Genomic DNA, 12085 nt, shown 5'->3' with positions numbered 1-12085 from the left:
CTCCCACAACAGCCCTCCTTACCTAGACTTGCACCAGTTCGTCAGGTAACCCTGATAGAACTCTTTGAGGATGGGAATGAGGGAGAAATCTTGGAGACTCCCACTTATGAAACCTAGGAGCCCATGAGCCCACCCTCACAATTTCTCAGTCACTATGTCATGGATGGTGATCAAATGTACCCTGCAAACTTAGCAGCCTCGATATCGCAGGCAAGGGATATAAATCGAACAACAAGAATACTTCCCATAGTGTTATGATTGTGGTGGACCTCACCGAGTGGGTGAGTGTCCCAATAGGAATAGAATGTTGAGTGTCCTTGCAGGTGCTCTTGCCATGGCTCCACTGTGTGTTGGATGTGGTAACAATCAATTGTATGAAGACTCCCTGCTAAGACCAGAGAAAGGCTCACAAAGCTAATCCCACCACTAGCTTTAACCTACTGAGTGTTAGAAATGGTTTGGTTCAAGTAGTCCCCCTCAATGCAATAACCAGACTACAGAACCGACAAAAGGGTTACTACAAAGGCATCAACCTCTCAAAACCAGGAGCAAGAAAGAGCCCCTGAACAAGCCTAAGTAACTTGGCACTCATGAAAGAAAGCCACCAAGGTTGGGAAGGGTGAAAACCGACGGATTATAGAAAGGGGTTTTGACTCTGGTATAACAACTCATCCTTTGACTTCTTCATCTGAAGAAGAAGATATGCTACATGCTGTAGCTGGCACCTAAGAACCCATTGACCCCCATCACCTACCCAAAAATCTTATGGAGTATCTGAATCCTATTAAGGAAAAAGAAAGGCTCCAAGCCACCTACGAGTTAGTTCATGAGTGACAAGCTCAGTTTAAAGCTGATCCTTCTAGTGTCTACCTTGAAGCATGCCCATCTGTCTCAAACCAGAGACTTCCACATGATGCTCAGGTTTGCAAACTTCCATACCAACCACTCCCGCAAGAGTTAACAAAAGTAGAAGCTACCCCCCAACAGAAAGATAGGGCGGTGGAATATCTTAGAGATCTGGAAGATAAACATTGTAGAGGAACCAATGCAAAAACCAATGCAGAAATCCTTGTTCCCATCCCATACACCTCAAAAAGCTTGAGACAAAGCACACCCGCGACCTTCCTCAAGGGATAGCCTACGTTCCAAGAAACATTGCAGGTCTCTGCTCTTTCCTCTCTTGTGAGGTCCAAATTCCTATTGGCACCTTGCTCCAAGGTAGCCCAAGCCTATGGAACGACCTAAAAGATTGGATGGAGGGACATCTCAGGGTAGGTATGCACGACACCATGGAGTCTGATGGCTCTAATGATTTTGAGGAAGAAGAATTCCACATACCTCTTAAGGTAAAAGGGACTCCTACTGTTTGAGTGAACAAGCTCAAACAATACTTTGAAGGTGATGAACTTAATGCGTCCTTGCCGGTAACTTTTGATAGCCAGCATGTTACTGCAATCCTAGATGGAGGAGCCACAGTGAGCATTGTGACCAAACAAATCTAGGAAAAATGGGGAGCACTTGCCCTAGATAACACTTGATTGTTACTGAAACTCTGTAAGATTCCTCCCCCACCCCCTTTTTGATGTCTAGTATCTTTCCCTGTAATCAATCCCTCTTCAGAAATATAAAGACCTTGTTTCTATCTGTTTTAGCCTAGAGAGAGAAAAATATTCTAGAGAGAGAATATTTAGATTTTGAATATTTTTGGATAGAAAAATATCTCTTCTAATTCAAATGAGTTCCCCTAAAACAGAAATTCAAAAAGAATTTTCCAATGTGTAATTGGAATTAATTGAAAATAGGTATAAAGAACCTTAGCCTAAGGGTCTAGATTTTCAGAAATCTTTAGACTATGGTCCAATTAAGGTTCCTATGGACCAATAGCATCAATCCATGTGTAGGGAGGAGATAAATCCAACTTGTAAAAAGAAAATACCCAAAAATGAGTAAATGCTTACATGAGGTGAAGAGTTGAAATGTACAAGGTTTATTAGTAAAAAACTATGTGCAATATTAAAAATATGAGATATTTTGGGTATAATGATTTTATTATGACACATATGTAAGGAAGGGGAGTCCCTTAAATGCTCACATAAGATGAAGAGTTGAAAATGTACAAGGTTTATTAATAAAAAACTATGAGCAATATTAAAATGATTCCATTATGACACATATGTAAGGAAGGGGAGTTCTTTAAAGGAGGTGCATATTTCACATAAGATGAAGAGTTGAAAATGTACAAGGTTTATTAGTAAAAAAAAACTATGAGCAATATTAAAATGATTCCATTATGACACATATGTAAGGAAGGGGAGTTCTTTAAAGGAGGTGCATATTTCACATGCTTGAATGAGTTTTAAACTCATAAAAATTGAGATATTTCATCTCTCCTCTCTCCTCATTCAAGTCTAGTTCCAAAAAGTTAGCTTAACTGACCTAAAAATGGTCAAAAATTGACCAAACTGATTTGGAAAATTCTAGAATCAGTTTGTTTGGTTAGGAGCTCAATTTTTCCTATAAATAGAAGCCTCCCCCTTGTTGAAAAATATATAGTGTTTATGCATCGTTACTCTACTCCACCTAAGCCAAGAACTGTGAATTCATTTAATAATTCACTAGTTTTTGGAGCTTCCCTCTTTCTTCAATCCCCATTAGTGGCTCCATCAACATACTTAACCAATTGATTGGTTGGGGGCCTCTACCGTGAACAAAGAATCAAGCAATTTGTAAGGTAATTAGTGAATATTGATCTTTCTATAATTTCTCAATGTTTCTCTCTTCTCAACCCCTCTCAAGCTTGAGAAGCTTAATTGGTATGATTTTTTTAAATGCTATTAAAGTTAATTGGTGAATAGTAGTGAAGAGTAACATAATTTAATAAATGCTATTGAAGTTAATTTTTATTTATGTTTAAATTCTAATGGTTTTTATGTAATTTCTCTCTCTCACTCAAGAAATGGTCATACTCATGACCCATTCTCAATCCACATGAAGCTTTTCATAAAGCTTTTCCTTAATCCAAGATTAAGCTATGCTTGAGGCCAAATTAATGGCTTTTTCCTATGCTTTTAGTTTATGCATATTGATGATTCAATCCATTATAGATTAATGATCCAATTAGAGATCATTTTAATTATTTGCTTAATGATAAGCTTTATCCCTTAGAAAAAATTGAGATTTATCAGTCATAGCAGCGGAGCTATGGCAAAATTTTTATAAAAATTATGCATAAAATAATTTCATTCAAAGCATAAAAAGAGGACTTCCTACCATATTCTAGGAATTATCATCCTAGATTAATTGAAAGAATTTCATTATAATCATGGAGAAATTGAATTTTAATATCATGCATAAAGGATATTTTTTTTATATTAAAAGTGTTACTTTTATCATTTTTAATTTTCATACATAGAAGTATGCATAAAAGAAAAATTTTTATATCAAAAGTGTTACTTTTATCATTTTTAATTTTCATGCATAGAAGTATGCATAAAGGATAATTTTTTTATATTAAAAGTGTTACTTTTATCATTTTTAATTTTCATACATAGAAGTATGCATAAAGGAAAATTTTTTATATCAAAAGTGTTACTTTTATCATTTTTAATTTTCATGCATAGAAGTATGCATAAAGGATAATTTTTTTATATTAAAAGTGTTACTTTTATCATTTTTAATTTTCATGCATAGAAGTATGCATAAAGGAAAATTTTTATATCAAAAGTGTTACTTTTATCATTTTAATTTTCATGCATAGAAGTATGCATAAAGGATAATTTTTTTAATATCAAAAGTGTTACTTTTATCATATTGGATTTCATGCATAGAGGTATGCATAAAAGTTGAATATTTTATTATAAAAGTGTTACTTTTAGCATAATTGAATTTCATGCATAGAGGTATGCATAAAAGATATGGGAAGTGATAAGATATGATAAGATGCATGTGGATATGGATATGGATGTGTATGTATGAATGTGGATATGGGATGTGGATGTATAAATGAGGATGTGAAAATGGAGATAAGCATGTAGATGTGGATGTATGGATGTGAATGTGGATGTGGATGTGGATGTATGAATGTGGATGTATGGATGTATGAATGTGGATGTATGGATGTGAATGAGGATGTAGGTGTGGATGCATGGATGTAAATGTGGATGTGGATGTATGGATGTATGCATGTAGATGTGGATGCATGAATGTGGATGTATGGATGTGAATGAGCATATAGATGTGGATGTATGGATGTGAATGTGCATGTAGATATGGATGTATATATGTGAATGGGAATGTGGATGTGGATGTATGTATGCATGTGGATGTGGATATGGATGTGTATGTATGAATGTGGATATGGGATGTGGATGTATAAATGAGGATGTGAAAATGGAGATAAGCATGTAGATGTGGATGCATGAATGTGGATGTATGGATGTGAATGAGGATATAGATGTGGATGTATGGATGTGAATGTGCATGTAGATATGGATGTATATATGTGAATGGGAATGTGGATGTGGATGTATGTTTGCATGTGGATGTGGATATGGATGTGTATGTATGAATGTGGATATGGGATGTGGATGTATAAATGAGGATGTGAAAATGGAGATAAGCATGTAGATGTGGATGTATGGATGTGAATGTGGATGTGGATGAGGATGTATGAATGTGGATGTATGGATGTGAATGAGGATGTGGATGTGGATGCATGAATGTAAATGTGGATGTGTATGTATGGATGTATGCATGTAGATGTGGATACATGAATGTGGATGTATGGATGTGAATGAGGATATAGATGTGGATGTATGGATGTGAATGTGCATGTAGATATGGATGTATAGATGTGAATGGAAATGTGGATGTGGATGTATGTATGTATGTGGATGTGGATGTATGAATGAGGACGTGATAATGAATGTATGCATGTGGATGTGGATATGGATGTGTATGTATGAATGCGGATATGGATGTGGATATGGATGTGTATGTATGAATGTGGATATGGGATGTGGATGTATAAATGAGGATGTGAAAATGGAGATAAGCATGTAGATGTGGATGTATGGATGTGAATGTGGATGTGGATGTGGATGTATGGATGTGGATATGGATGTGAATATATGATATGTGACGTGAAGGAATCTGAAGTGAAGAGATGGAAAATGATGTGATTGGATGAGTACACATATAAATGAAAGGTGGAATAAGTAATGTGGATTGTATGAGGGATAATGTGGAAAAATGAGAGTTAACATAGAAATTGTATTTGTAAACTGTTTATAAATGCTGTTTGTAAATGGCTGTTTTATGTCAAGAATGCTGGGAAAGCATTTTGACCGTCTTGTGATTAAGGTCGTGGAGACCTAACTGATAAAGTTGCAACTGCTGACGGAGAGTCAATGGAGGACGTCTCACGTAGCAAGGTCGGCCGAGGTCTTGACCAGCCTCGGTTCGATTAAAATGGTGAGCTTCCGGTACGGTGGATGAGGGACCAAGGAAGCGGCCTATGAGTGAAGCGCTAGGTCACCTGCGAAGGATCCTAGAGGGTGCTGACCATACGGTGCTCGGGCTCTGGGTCGCCTAGGATACCCACGCGTGCGTCGAGGAAGATATTGGAACAAGGAGTAAGAGTTGTTTTCTGGAACCGGGCATGGATCTGGTTGACTGACCTTGCTGGTCCTCAACGGATGAGTCCATGGCTCTTTTATATGGATCTGTTGGTTGATCTTGCTGATCTTCAACGAGAGTCCATCTTGAAAAGTGATTATATTGTTGAGTATTATGGGCTAGGAACTATTGAAACGGCCCCTGTGTGGACAGGTGGTGAGCGTTCTAGTTGCCAATGATGCCATAGATACTCTGATGAAGGAATGATGGGAAATTATGAATCAACTGGATAAATTGGGAGATTGTGATCAGTGGTACTATGGTTTCATTAAAGGATTGTTTTAAAGTTAGCTGATGCTAAGAAAAAGGCAATTTTCATATTGGGTGTGTAAGTGGTGTGGCTAGTTTTATGTTTGCATGAAATTCCGGCTAGGGGGCCTTGGAACTCTTTTCCTTGGTACCCGGGACAAAACCTAACCAAATTCCAAATTGGATCCCATCACTACAGTGGTTGGGCGGTTGGCTAACCCATGGGATCGGATGGGGTTAGGCTGGACTGATGGATCCGTAAATCGAGATTTAATTTCTATTATTACGATAGATGAAGTAAATCCCGGATAGAAATTGTTCTATGGATAGGAATCAACGGCTGTGCCTCTTGATGGGGAAAAAAGCGTTGATCCCAATGATCCAAGTGCAAGTTTCTTCCTTGATTTGACCAAGTACCGTTAAAGGTGCAGTCAGATCAGTTGATCCGTAATGATCTTGACTACGTTAGAGTAAAGAGTTATCCTGGTGGAATCGCCCATGCTTTCCGGGTAAAGGAAGTTTTTCCGGTTTCGGTTTTGGACAAACCAACGGATTAGTCTCTTGTCCGGATATCCATGGGCGAGGCCCCGAGTGTGAGACCCCTACCCACGCATGATGTGCTACTTCCGCTGCTAGTAACCCGAATCCGTTGCGCGGTGGAGATCGGGATCTCACAGTTGGTATCAGAGCATTTGGTTAATAAAGATCAACTGAGAAGACAAATATGTCAAACATTTATCAAGAAACACAAAAAGGTTGTAATTGTGTGATATAAGTCATACAATTTGATATTCAAACTAAAATTTGTAAATTGGTAATTGGGTCTTCAGATGGAAGTACCGTAATTATATAGAATCCCTGACTTGCTTGAGGCCTAGACATGATGGTATTTACCTTATAATTCCAAGGGCCGTGACTACCCGTATATACCGAGAGTATACTGCAGCTCTTTACTGACAGTATATAGGAGTAAATCTAAGACTTGAAATTTTAAGCGTTAATGCTATCCAGATGATGAATTCGAATGTGGTTGATATGATTTTTAATTTTGTTTGAGAACTGATGAAATTGATTTGGATTCTGATTGAAAAATGATGATTTTCGAAATTTAGTTGAAATGTAATAAGCTGAGCGAAACCACATGAGGATGAATGGGACGAGTCCCTGTGATGATATTCATAACTGGAATGATGATAATGATTTCAACAAATCACTATGAGATTAGTGGATTGTGCTGTCAAAGCGCTACTGTTAACACTTGACTCGGTATATCAAGTTAAGGGATGACAAATTGAAAACTTGCTTGACTGAAATTCCCGTGGAGGAATGTTCAAAAAGAAAAAAATTTCGATCTGATGGACCATTATCGTGTTAAGGATATGAATGATATGATCTAAAATGAATTGTTATTTAATGATGAGTTCTATATAAGGGATATTTATCCCCGTATTCTGTTGGGTTGACCAGAATATAAGGAACCCTAGAATAAATTAGATCTTAAGAAAAAGAGTTGTCCTCTACTTGGCGAGATGAGGACATCTCGTACTTTTTTAAGTGGGGTAGAATATAAGATTCCTCCCCAGCCTTCGAGGTATACAGGAGTAAGAATCTCCATTTTTGATCTCTAAAATAAAAGAACGATTCTGTTTAAGAAAGAAAGACCCTTTCCCTAGAATACTTCTCAGGAGTTCCACCTGTTTTAAAGATTCAGAACAATGAGTTCAGAAGTAAAAATCGGTGTTTTGGATACCAAGGTTTTGGTCTTCATTCGAGTACGGCCCAAAAGAAGTTCTTTATCTATTGGAGAGTTTAAGAAGTTATCCCCCAGATATTGTGAGCCTTATCTGAATTCAAAGAAAGTAAGCGACTTAGCTTACGAGCTTCTTTTATCTCCTCATCTCAAAGTTCTTAATGTATTTCATAGAAATATGTGCCAAACCCAAATCATGGAAAGACGGTAAGACTTCAGTGGCAAGATACCGTTGGCTTCTAAGTTACGCTAGCTCCTTCCTTTATATAAGTCGTAACTTTTACTTATCGCTCACAGTAATCTTACTTCCATCAATCTCCCTTCTTCTTAATCTCCTTCATGGCTTGGCAACAGGAATTAGTTTTATCCATAATGATTCCTCACCTTCAAGACGCAAGTGAGTCTGTGAAGAAGGATTTTATAGAACAGTATGAGCGCTCACTTTTCCCTCACTTGGGAACTTCTGTAGCTCAGACCAAATGGCGGACCTATCAAGACATAACTAGGGTAACACCCTGGGGTCAGCAGCACTTTCGTAACAATGTCCGCTTGGCCATGGTTATCGAAGCCTTGGGTTTGGGTCCCCGATACTACTGCGTCATGAGATCAAGACATCTTGGGTTTTCTGAGCGGGTCTTCTTACTAGCGTGTTTTCTTCCTCATGAGAAGATATGCCTTTATCCCGTTTTTGGCTTGCCTCTCAGAGGTCCTTTTGTTAGATCACCTCATACCATTGAGATAGGTGCAGCAATAACCAACAGAATTATTCCCATAGATGAGTTACCTTATACTTGTGCAGCTTGTGAGGACTGCTTTTGTGATCATATGATGGACGGACTTATGGAAGTGTAAAGAGTTCTTCTATCTTTACTGTATAAGTTCCGAGAATGAATAAAGTTTAAATCTTGTTCTTATTTTGAATCTTGCTCTCTTTAAGACGTTTCTTGGTGGTTAATCTTGATTAAAATTTTTCTCTAAGTCTCATATTCGTGCATCTTGAGAAATTATCCCAGTTTGCGAGATGAGGACATCTCGCATTTTTTAAGTGGGGTAGAATGTAAGATTCCTCCCCCACCCCCTTTTTGATGTCTAGTATCTTTCCCTGTAATCAATCCCTCTTCAGAAATATAAAGACCTTGTTTCTATCTGTTTTAGCCTAGAGAGAGAAAAATATTCTAGAGAGAGAATATTTAGATTTTGAATATTTTTGGATAGAAAAATATCTCTTCTAATTCAAATGAGTTCCCCTAAAACAGAAATTCAAAAAGAATTTTCCAATGTGTAATTGGAATTAATTGAAAATAGGTATAAAGAACCTTAGCCTAAGGGTCTAGATTTTCAGAAATCTTTAGACTATGGTCCAATTAAGGTTCCTATGGACCAATAGCATCAATCCATGTGTAGGGAGGAGATAAATCCAACTTGTAAAAAGAAAATACCCAAAAATGAGTAAATGCTTACATGAGGTGAAGAGTTGAAATGTACAAGGTTTATTAGTAAAAAACTATGTGCAATATTAAAAATATGAGATATTTTGGGTATAATGATTTTATTATGACACATATGTAAGGAAGGGGAGTCCCTTAAATGCTCACATAAGATGAAGAGTTGAAAATGTACAAGGTTTATTAATAAAAAACTATGAGCAATATTAAAATGATTCCATTATGACACATATGTAAGGAAGGGGAGTTCTTTAAAGGAGGTGCATATTTCACATAAGATGAAGAGTTGAAAATGTACAAGGTTTATTAGTAAAAAAAAACTATGAGCAATATTAAAATGATTCCATTATGACACATATGTAAGGAAGGGGAGTTCTTTAAAGGAGGTGCATATTTCACATGCTTGAATGAGTTTTAAACTCATAAAAATTGAGATATTTCATCTCTCCTCTCTCCTCATTCAAGTCTAGTTCCAAAAAGTTAGCTTAACTGACCTAAAAATGGTCAAAAATTGACCAAACTGATTTGGAAAATTCTAGAATCAGTTTGTTTGGTTAGGAGCTCAATTTTTCCTATAAATAGAAGCCTCCCCCTTGTTGAAAAATATATAGTGTTTATGCATCGTTACTCTACTCCACCTAAGCCAAGAACTGTGAATTCATTTAATAATTCACTAGTTTTTGGAGCTTCCCTCTTTCTTCAATCCCCATTAGTGGCTCCATCAACATACTTAACCAATTGATTGGTTGGGGGCCTCTACCGTGAACAAAGAATCAAGCAATTTGTAAGGTAATTAGTGAATATTGATCTTTCTATAATTTCTCAATGTTTCTCTCTTCTCAACCCCTCTCAAGCTTGAGAAGCTTAATTGGTATGATTTTTTTAAATGCTATTAAAGTTAATTGGTGAATAGTAGTGAAGAGTAACATAATTTAATAAATGCTATTGAAGTTAATTTTTATTTATGTTTAAATTCTAATGGTTTTTATGTAATTTCTCTCTCTCACTCAAGAAATGGTCATACTCATGACCCATTCTCAATCCACATGAAGCTTTTCATAAAGCTTTTCCTTAATCCAAGATTAAGCTATGCTTGAGGCCAAATTAATGGCTTTTTCCTATGCTTTTAGTTTATGCATATTGATGATTCAATCCATTATAGATTAATGATCCAATTAGAGATCATTTTAATTATTTGCTTAATGATAAGCTTTATCCCTTAGAAAAAATTGAGATTTATCAGTCATAGCAGCGGAGCTATGGCAAAATTTTTATAAAAATTATGCATAAAATAATTTCATTCAAAGCATAAAAAGAGGACTTCCTACCATATTCTAGGAATTATCATCCTAGATTAATTGAAAGAATTTCATTATAATCATGGAGAAATTGAATTTTAATATCATGCATAAAGGATAATTTTTTTATATTAAAAGTGTTACTTTTATCATTTTTAATTTTCATACATAGAAGTATGCATAAAAGAAAAATTTTTATATCAAAAGTGTTACTTTTATCATTTTTAATTTTCATGCATAGAAGTATGCATAAAGGATAATTTTTTTATATTAAAAGTGTTACTTTTATCATTTTTAATTTTCATACATAGAAGTATGCATAAAGGAAAATTTTTTATATCAAAAGTGTTACTTTTATCATTTTTAATTTTCATGCATAGAAGTATGCATAAAGGATAATTTTTTTATATTAAAAGTGTTACTTTTATCATTTTTAATTTTCATGCATAGAAGTATGCATAAAGGAAAATTTTTATATCAAAAGTGTTACTTTTATCATTTTAATTTTCATGCATAGAAGTATGCATAAAGGATAATTTTTTTAATATCAAAAGTGTTACTTTTATCATATTGGATTTCATGCATAGAGGTATGCATAAAAGTTGAATATTTTATTATAAAAGTGTTACTTTTAGCATAATTGAATTTCATGCATAGAGGTATGCATAAAAGATATGGGAAGTGATAAGATATGATAAGATGCATGTGGATATGGATATGGATGTGTATGTATGAATGTGGATATGGGATGTGGATGTATAAATGAGGATGTGAAAATGGAGATAAGCATGTAGATGTGGATGTATGGATGTGAATGTGGATGTGGATGTGGATGTATGGATGTATGAATGTGGATGTATGGATGTGAATGAGGATGTAGGTGTGGATGCATGGATGTAAATGTGGATGTGGATGTATGGATGTATGCATGTAGATGTGGATGCATGAATGTGGATGTATGGATGTGAATGAGCATATAGATGTGGATGTATGGATGTGAATGTGCATGTAGATATGGATGTATATATGTGAATGGGAATGTGGATGTGGATGTATGTATGCATGTGGATGTGGATATGGATGTGTATGTATGAATGTGGATATGGGATGTGGATGTATAAATGAGGATGTGAAAATGGAGATAAGCATGTAGATGTGGATGCATGAATGTGGATGTATGGATGTGAATGAGGATATAGATGTGGATGTATGGATGTGAATGTGCATGTAGATATGGATGTATATATGTGAATGGGAATGTGGATGTGGATGTATGTTTGCATGTGGATGTGGATATGGATGTGTATGTATGAATGTGGATATGGGATGTGGATGTATAAATGAGGATGTGAAAATGGAGATAAGCATGTAGATGTGGATGTATGGATGTGAATGTGGATGTGGATGAGGATGTATGAATGTGGATGTATGGATGTGAATGAGGATGTGGATGTGGATGCATGGATGTAAATGTGGATGTGTATGTATGGATGTATGCATGTAGATGTGGATACATGAATGTGGATGTATGGATGTGAATGAGGATATAGATGTGGATGTATGGATGTGAATGTGCATGTAGATATGGATGTATAGATGTGAATGGAAATGTGGATGTGGATGTATGTATGTATGTGGATGTGGATGTATGAATGAGGACGTGATAA

Source organism: Cibotium barometz, chromosome 1 (assembly GCF_041138505.1).
Source record: "Cibotium barometz isolate CiBa-2024 chromosome 1, ASM4113850v1, whole genome shotgun sequence".
NCBI lineage: Eukaryota > Viridiplantae > Streptophyta > Polypodiopsida > Cyatheales > Cibotiaceae > Cibotium > Cibotium barometz.
The sequence above is the reverse complement of the archived record's forward strand: the minus strand, read 5'-3'. Positions refer to the sequence as shown.